The sequence below is a fragment of the Somniosus microcephalus genome, unplaced genomic scaffold (genome assembly GCF_052327205.1).
Source record: "Somniosus microcephalus isolate GS21.2 unplaced genomic scaffold, FLI_Smic_1.0 unresolved_chr6, whole genome shotgun sequence".
Lineage (NCBI taxonomy): Eukaryota > Metazoa > Chordata > Chondrichthyes > Squaliformes > Somniosidae > Somniosus > Somniosus microcephalus.
The window spans coordinates 51,538,429-51,548,015 of NW_028225184.1; the positions used below are offsets into that span (position 1 = coordinate 51,538,429).

Genomic DNA, 9,587 nt, shown 5'->3' on the forward strand with positions numbered 1-9,587 from the left:
CGGTTTCAACTCGAAGGAACTTCAGTTCAAAGAAAGAGGAACAAAGCTGCTCGCAGAAAGAACAGTGTCTCAAAACAAGCGAGACAACTACAATATATTTAGTATAATATACAGTGACTGTATTAAAAATTCAGTTTCTCTCGCGAAGTGTCCAATACCCCCGGCATTATCTGTTCATGTTTGAGTGCAGACACTGAGTGGGTTGCTTGACCTGAGGTCAGCAGTGGTGAGCCCGGCAGAACTTTACCCTCCTACCGCGCATGCTCGCTCTGCAGCAGGCAACAGATATCAAAGTGCTGCATCACGACTTTTGGCAGAGGCTTCCTTCACTGTCCTCAGAGCACTGAGCTGAATGGTAGCGCCAGTATCCGCTTGTTGGAGATCAGGGAACTCAGCAAGGAGCCGATGTTGACCATTCGGCCTTACATTTATGTACTTCTTAGGTCTGCACTGCAGGCACTAACTGAGCTATCGGGGGATCAGTATGCTCCACTATTCTCCTGACAATAAACATTATTCTCCAAATTAAGTCGAGTAACAATTTAAACCGTGCTTTTTCAAACCGAGAGATGATGACTTAGTTCAATTTATCCAATAAGGCCTTTAGGAGACAATTGTTCACGCAGTGATTGGACACAATAAGGAAAATGGGATCACATGGTGCAGTTGCGGTGAATAACATAGATGCATTTAATTTGAAACTATTTGGTAACATGAGGGAGTTAAGAATAGGAGAATATGCTGATAGTGTCATCTGAATAGATTGGGAGGTGTCTGATGTGGAGTATAATCAATGGCATAGACCTTTTGGTGCCGAATGGCCTTGTCTCTGTGCTGTTATTGCAATGTATTCTATTTAATTCTCAGGCTGAATTTCACAGTAACAGTAAATGCTGTAAACAGAAGCCTATGGTTTCAGCTCTGAATCGCTTCACCTCGGACAGAGAGTAATTTAACCCCTGACAGTAAGAACAGTGGTTCAGAACCGAGAATGTGTTTAAACACATTTAAAGAAGTACATTGTGGCAATCTTTCTTATACAATTTCAACTGAAAAATTAATTAATTCTTGTATAATCCACCACCGTGTGCGTTGCTTTAGCCGACTGGAAATCCATACTGTCGTTTATTAGTACAAATTGATTCAATTATTAAAATAAAAATAGTTATTTCATATTCCACCAGCAACTTCCAAACTTGAAAAGGGGATGTGCTTAGGGACATCACACAAACAGAATGGGATAAATCGGAGGATACTATCAGACAGAATGCTGTTTTGCAAGTGAATTACAGTAACTGAAGTGACAATAATTCAATACATCAGCTTGTTTAAGGTCTGAAAATAAGTCAGATGGTCAGCTGTTCACTAAAAATAAGTTCAAGGCCAAGGTGATGGGTTTCACAGGCAAACTAAACAGGGGAAGAGCATGCGTGGGGATAGGAGAGAGATTCGGGAAAGACTCAGAGTCAGTGCTCAGAGAGGGCGAAGCCTCAGAACTGTTTGAGCGTTGTTATCAGGGGAACTGTGTGATGTAGCAGCTGAACTGATGGTCTTGATCTTACAGACTTCAGTTATGTAGTCAGAGGAGAGCAGCTGGGATTGTCCACGTTGGAGCGCAGAGGTGTAATTGGAGATTCACCAGAATGGCACCAGGCCTGAGCAACTTCAGTTATGCGGAGAGATTAGAGACACTTGGATTTGTCTCCTTAGAGCAGAGAATGTTAAGGGGAGATTTATCATAAACATACCGGGAAAGAAGTACTTCAGTTATTAAGAGAGACTAGAGAAGATTAATTTTTTCTCCTTTGAGCAGAGAAGGCTAGGTGCAGATTTGTCAGTATGGTACCAGGGAAATGCACTTAATTTATGAGGAGGGATGAGAGAAGCTGGGGTTGTTCAGGTGCAATCTGTGTGGAACTAAAAAGTGGATTTAATTACCGATAAAAATAGATGATGAAAATATTTCAGCCTGAGGTTAACAGTGAAAGAAAATGCTGACAACAGAACCCCTGGTTACAGCTCAGAAGCGCGTCACCTCGTACAATGAGGAATTCAACCCTGACAGCAAGGGAACGGCATCAGACCCAAGAATGAGGATAAACATATTGAATGAAAATGCACTGTGACAATCTCTCTGATATAGTTTAACCGTATAATTAGTTAATACCTTGCTTACCACCACAGATAGAATCAGCGAATCACAGAGCCTGACAGCGGAGCAAGAGGACATTCGGCCCCTCGTGCCTGTCCTGGCTCTTTCTCAGACCCAAAACATTAGACCCCCTCATATGTTTTTCCTCATAGGCCTGCAAGATTTTCCATTTGACACATTTACACTATTCTGCTTTGACATTTACAATTAGAAGTGCACTAACAGAATGATTCTCAGACATTCAATTATTAATGAAATTGAATTCAAGACACTTATTGCAATTATATAGGGCCCCAGTGAGACCAAACCTTCAAATTGTGTACAGTTTTGATCTCCTTACCTAAGGCAGGATATACTTTCCATAGAGGGACTGCAACGTTGTATCAACAGACTGATTCCTGGGATGGGTGGATTGACCTATGAGGAGAGATTGAGCAGACTAGGCCTATATTCTCTAGAGTTTAGAAGAATGAGAGCTAATCTCATTGAAATATATACCATTCTTACAGGGCTAGACAGGGTAAATGCAGGAAGGATGTTTCCCCTGGCTGAGGCGTCCAGAACCAGGGTTCACAGTCTATAAATACATACTCAGCCATTTAGGACTGAGATGAGGAGTAATTTCTTCAATCAGAAGGTGGTGAATTTTTGGAAATCTTTACCCCAGAGGGCTTTGGAGGCTCAGTCGTTAATATATTCAAGTCCATGATCGATCATTTTTTGGTTATTAAGCGAATCAATGGGTATGGGGATAATGCGTGAAGGTGCAGTGGGGTTCAAAGATCAGCCAAGATCTTGTTCAATGACGGATCAGGCGAGAACGGCAGGATGCCCTATTTCTGCTCCTATTCTTATGTTCTTATGTTCGTAAAATATATGAAGAGAAAATGTTCCACTTTACCTCTCGTAAACTATAAATTAGGGGAATTATATAGAAACACAATGGAAGAAATAGAACTGTACAAACGACTACTACACAACTATTGTGCTGCAAATACAACTGAACATTGCAATCAATGTAGTTTGTTTCTGAGTCCAAATAATTTAAAGTAATTAAACGACATTGAAATAAAAAACTTTAAATTGCATTTGGAAGTGCATGAAAGCCAAGTGCTTTATATTCTCCATTTCTTTCATCTGAAAAGCAAGTCAGCTTGCAGCTTGGTTGGAAAAGTAGTAAACTTGAAATATGTAGTAAGCAATGCACTGTATAGTAGCAGACTTCCGGAGGACAGAGAGAAACTGGTGAAATGGGCAGGTACATTGCAGCTGACATTTAATACAGAGAAATATAAAGTTTTGGAATTTGGGCAGACGAAAGAGGAGAGGCAGTGTATAGGAAATTATAAAATATTACAGGGCGTTCAGAAACAGAGCGCACATAGAAAAGTATTTAAATGTGGCAGGACTCGTTGATCAATGTGTCAAAAAAATCTTTAATATCTTTTGTTTAATATTAGCGACATAATATATAAAAGGAAAAAGGGTTATGCTAAACCTTTGTAAATCACATGTTAGTCCTCAGCTGGAGTACTGTGTCCAATTCTGGCCACCACACATTAGGAAGGACCTGATAACCTTGTAAACGGTGCAGAGTAAATTTGCCAGAATTGCAGGAGGATAATCAGAATTCAGTTATGTGGAGAGTCTAGTGCATTTTGGATTTTCCACCTTATGGCATAGAAGGTAAACGGAAAATTTACCAGAATGGTAGCAGGGATCATGGACGTCAGTTATGTGGCGGGATTAGTGAAGCTGGGTTTGTTGACCTCATGGCAGAGAAGGTTAAGCGAAGATTAACCAGAATGGTAGCAGTGATGATGAGCTTCAGTTATGTGGAGAGACGAGTGAAGCTGGAATGATTCACATTATGGCATGGAAGGTTAATGGAAGATTAACTAGAATGGTAGCAGGGATGATGAACTTCAGTTATGTGGAAAAACTTGAGATGCTGGGATTATTCACCTTATGACAGAGAAGGTTAAGTGAATATTTACCAGAATGGTACCAGGGATGATGAACTTCAGTTATGTGGAGAGACTAGTGAAGCTGGGATTGTTCACCTTAAGGCAGATAAGGTTAATGGAAGAATAACCAGAATGGTAGCAGGGATGATGAACTTCAGTTATGTGGAGAGAGTTGTGAAGCTGGGATTGTTCACCTTAAGGCAGAGAAGGTGAATGGAAGATTAACCAGAATGGTAGCAGGGGTGATGAACTTCAGTTCTGTGGAGAGACTAATGAAGCTGGGATTGTTCACCTTAAGGCAGAGAAGGTGAATGGAAGATTAACCAGAATGGTAGCAGGGATGATGAACTTTGGTTATGTGGAGAGACGAGTGAAGCTGGGATTGTTCACCTTAAGGCAGAGAAGGTTAATGGAAGATTAACCAGAGTGGTAGCAGGGATGATGAACTACAGTTATGTGGAGAGACCAGCGAAGCTGTCATTGTTCATCTTATGGCAGAGAATGTTAAGAGAATATTGAACAGAATGCTACGAGGGATGATGGACTTCAGTTATGTGTAGAGACTAGTGAGCTGGGAATGTTCACCTTATGGCAGAGAAGGTTAAGGGAATATTAAAAAGAATGGTACCAGGGATGATGGACTTCAGTTATGTGGAGAGACTAGTGAAGCTGGGATTGTTCACCTTATGGCAGAGAAGGTTAAGGGAATATTAAACAGAATGGTACAAGGGATGATGGACCTCAGTTATGTGCAGAGACCTGTGAAGCTGGGAATGTTCACCTTATGGCAGAGAACGGTAAGAGAACATTTACCAGAATGGTACCAGGGATGAGGGACTTCAGTTATGTGGAGAAGCTGGAGAAGCTGGATTTGTTCTCCTCTGTACAAAGCAAGCATGTGCCCATAAGAAGGAAAAATGGGGCTTCCAAAGTTAGAGTGCCTGGATGAGAAACAGAATAGAGATTGCACTAAGCGGAGTTCAGGAGGCTTATGACAAATGAGAATTGCAGAACGCAGCATAACACCAGGTTGAATAGGGCGAGTGCAGGCAGAAATGTAAAAACGATATAAGAAGTGCAAAGGAAGCCCATGAAAACAGATTAGTGGGTAATATACACCTTTAATAAATTTTAAAGGAATGGTGGGGCCGATTAATGTCAAAAGAGGAAATATTCTTGTGCACGCAGAGAGCATGACTGAGGTACTGAATGAGTAGTTTGCATCCGTCTTCACATAGGAAGAGGATGGAGTCCATTTTTGCAGTAGATCTACTGGATTGGATAAAATACATAAAAAGAATATGAAAAATAAGATTGCGTTAATTACATTAACATGTCAGCCAATCCATATGGGAGGTATCCTACATTCCTGAGGGAAGTGGTTGAGGAGATAGCAGAAGTTCTGACCGCAATCTTACAAAACCCCTTGGAAATGGGAGTACCGCCAGAGGAATGAAGGATTGCAAATATCATGTGACTCTTCAAAACGGGGAGAGCGATACACCTGTTAATGCCAGGCTAATCAGTCCACCTTCAGTGCTGGGAAAACTACTGGAGACCATTGTCAAGGACAACATTAAGTTCTCACTTACAGAAGCAAGCTTTTTTCAAGAACAATTGTGTTTGACTAACCTGATTGAGTTTTTTGATGAAATATCCCTGAGGGCTGATGAAAGTTGTGCCGTAGATTTTGTATATCTGGAATTGCAATTAAGTATCACATAACAGAATCACCCGAACTGCAGAGGCTCATGGTATTATAGGGGCGATAATATATTGATACGAGGGAGTGAGCAGTGGTGAATGGAAGTTTTACTGAATGTGTGGAAATATGCAGTGGTATTCCTCCAAGGGGCGGTATTAAGACCATTGATAATCGTGTTCTACCTACATGAATTGGACTTGTGTATAAGGGGTAACATTTCGAATTTTGCACTGATGGAAAATTTGGCAAGGTTATATATAGAGAGCTGGATAGCAGCAGATTCAGGAGGAAATAGACAGAGTGGTGAAATGGGCAGACTATGACAGCTGGAATTTACTGTGGCTAACAGTGCAGTGAAGCACTTTGGTAGAAACTTCATGGCGAGGCATTATAATACAAATGACAATATCTTCAAGTTGTCAAAGAGCAAAGGTAACTGGGAGCACATGCTGACCGATCATTGAATGTGGCACGGCAAATTAAAGAGGCAGTTAAGAGCGTGTACGAGATATTTGGCTTTGGAAAAAGATGCACTTAATAGATGAACAAGGAAGTCCAGCTAAACATTCACAAATTACTGGTTAGGCCTCAACTGGAGTATTGTGTAAAATTCTAAACACCGCATTTTAGAAATGATTTCAAGTGCTTCGCGAGGGATCAGAGAAAGTTTCCAGGATAATACTAGGTATGAGTGCCATCCATTGGAGGAGCTGAAATTGCTCTCCTTACAACAGAGTTATTAGCAATATATGGGGCTTTGATAGAGCAAGGAGTGATAAACTGTCGGCAAGCAAAGTTCAAAGATTTCAGATAAACAGCTAAAGTTCCAGAGCGGAGATGAGGTGAAATGATTTGACACAGAGGTTTTTTAAGATCTGGAACACACTACCTGAAAGTGTGATTGAATCAGATTCCATATAATCTTTCATATTTTGCATGGTTATGTGTTAAAACCTCGATCCTGGGACTAAATGTCTTTCTTCTGCACTGTAAGATTGAATGGCTAAATAAATAAGGCCTATCGAGACGACCATGTGTAAACAATTTCAAAAATCCATGGCTGGTATCAGGATGTGCCTTTGCCTTGAAGAAACAAAGCCATGGTAAATGATGCACAGATACACACATGGTCCATTTTGTGACTGAGTGAAACCATTACTGAAAGACAAAGGAAAGCAGCTGGGCGGTGTGTGTGTGAAAAAACTGAGCATTTTTACTGATCTCCACAATCGACCATAGCACGGAAAAGAATAGCAAGGCCACCGTGGAATCTCCCTTATGGAATGAATGGAGGTACTGACGGTGGAAATTGAGATTGAAAAAATGGAGTCTAAGAGATAAATTATCAGCACAGCAGGGCAGATGCAGCCCAGCATTTGTTAGCGGACATTAGTGTCCGCACTCTGGGCAGATCAATATCACAGTCAGATGCTCAGCTCTTGCAGACTGAATGAGGAAAAGGGGTTAAAATAAATTTCTAGGTCTGCAAGCTGCCCGAAATATTCACCAGAAACATTTAATTGCACAGACAGTACACGCAGGCTCACAAATATCACAAAACGCCTTACATTGAGATGAAAGTGTGAAAAGAGAATGAAAAATAAGCAAACAAATGGACAATGTTCAGTCATGCAGAGAAAAGTAGCAACAGTTAGGTGTGAAAACGGAAGGCTGCGGTTTCAACTCGAATGTTCACGGAAAGAAAAGTGTCCCAGAAACAAAGGCAGTGCTAAAAATATATTTACTGTAATATCCACTGTCAGATAATATTGTTCTTCTCCTCTTTCCAAACCTCCTAAATTGTAGAAACATGGAAACGTACGGCACAGGAAGCCATTCGATCCATTGTGACTGTGCCGGCCAGAAAGCATCTTCCTTTGCCCACCGGGTACATTCCTGTTCTTTTCCACAGATTAGCCGGCATTACTGAACCGACAGAAGAACCTTTAAGTCAACCGAACAACATTGTGAAACCGCACACCTCATCAGGTGATATTGTGATTTATCAGACATACTCTTAACCGTTTTATTTCAATTACTCTTATCTTTCCCCTCTCCTTTGTGAAGAAGGAGACTCACCCTGGAACATGGCTGTAAGGGCGGCGGTTTTCTGTTTTGCCCTTGGGGAGAGTGGATACATTGCATATCTGATCTCCGACGCTGCAAATCTCTCACCTCTCCCGAAAACTAATACCACTTGCACTGTCTCAATGTTACTCATGGAGAATTCAGCACAAACAAATATCCACTCTGACAGATTGCCGATCTAAAGTGGTCCACTTAGTTTGCCAGGAGTTGCTTTAATCCACTGAACTACCGGAGATCGGTCACCACCGGATTCAGTCCCACTCTCCTGCTTACATTTGCCCACTCAGTTACCTCGCAGACCCAGAATCCAGCAAAGCAGGTATTAAATTGATCACGACTCACCAAACAGCATTAACATGGCGGCTCTCTCCATGTTCTAGTGTGAGCTAAATTGAGAGATGAGAGCTGTAAGTAACGGCGACCGATTGTTATGCTCCGCCTCGCAGAAGTTCATACCAGGAAGCGTTGAGGCACTGAGAGCAGAAAGAGAGGCCGGCAGGAAGTGAGGTCATCCCCACAATTAAAGCAACAGCACTGAGTTTGTTTACAAGCTGGAATGCAGTACGGATTGGAACGTTGCAAGCTCCAGCTTTACAAAATTTGAATATTAGACAATAATAACCGGCAACAACAATCATTAGGGTTGAAAACGGGCTGCAAAATCGCTACCACCTCTTTCCACCCTGCGGTGTGACAATTCACCCCAAACAGTTTACTATCATTCTCTTCCCTGAAGGACCTTAATTATCTAGTTGACTATGTACGACCTCCCGTTGTTTCCTGTTTATTTTCCTGCCGTCAACTAATCAATTACCCCAATTTAAGATTTAAGTTTCCTAAAGTGGGATTATGAACTCATCACCTGTGAGCACCTCAACAGACTCCGGTCCATTAATCTCGGGGTGAGGTTTGTTATTGCTGTTGGGGAGGATTTACACTAACTTGGCAGGGAAAAGAGCACCAGCATATTCAAGTAGAAAAGAGGAATAAGGTGCATAAAAGAGTGCTTGTGTTAGCTAGTACTAGAGAAGACAGTACTTGAGGCGGTAATAATACAATTTTATGTAGGAGCAGACTAAAAAAGACAATGACAAATTCAGAGATGGGTTTAGAATGCATGTACGTAAACTCTCAACGTGTGGTGAGTAGCGTTTTTGAGCTAAAATCACAAATAGCTGTGTGGCAATATGATGTTGTGGCAAGAACGGAAACGTGCCATTAAAACTGTGAGGACGGGACACTTATTATTCAAGGGTACAAGGAATTCAGAAAAGAGAGCAAATGAAAAAAGGGAGGTGGGATGGCAGTGCCGATTAAGGAAAACATTGTACTGTTGGAAAGTGTGGATGTTCTTGAGGGGACAATGACATAATCCATTTGGTTAGAGTTCAGCAGCAAAGAGCGTATGATGACGGTATTCGCGTATTCTATAGGCCTCCAAAGAGTTAGAGTGATATACAGGAGCTTGTGGCGTTGCCACATTGGGGAAACACTGTGTGTATGTAGATAAACCTGTAAAATCCCCTTTTAACTGCTGTATTCCCCTCCCCCCGCAAGACAGTTGCAAGCTGAGAGGAATAAGGCACGTTCAGACTTGTCTGCTGCTGATAGAAGGAAAACCAATCAGGTTCCAGCAGGTGACCAATCCGTGAGTCATCACAGGTTTGCGGGCTTC

At 41.6% G+C, this 9,587-nt stretch overlaps 1 pseudogene; it reads right to left on the reverse strand.

Annotated features, from left to right (window-relative positions):
- Positions 1-8,343, reverse strand: part of LOC147087292 (Fc receptor-like protein 5) — a 76,400-nt pseudogene extending 68,057 nt beyond the window's left edge.
- Between the last annotated feature and the right edge of the window lie 1,244 nt (positions 8,344-9,587).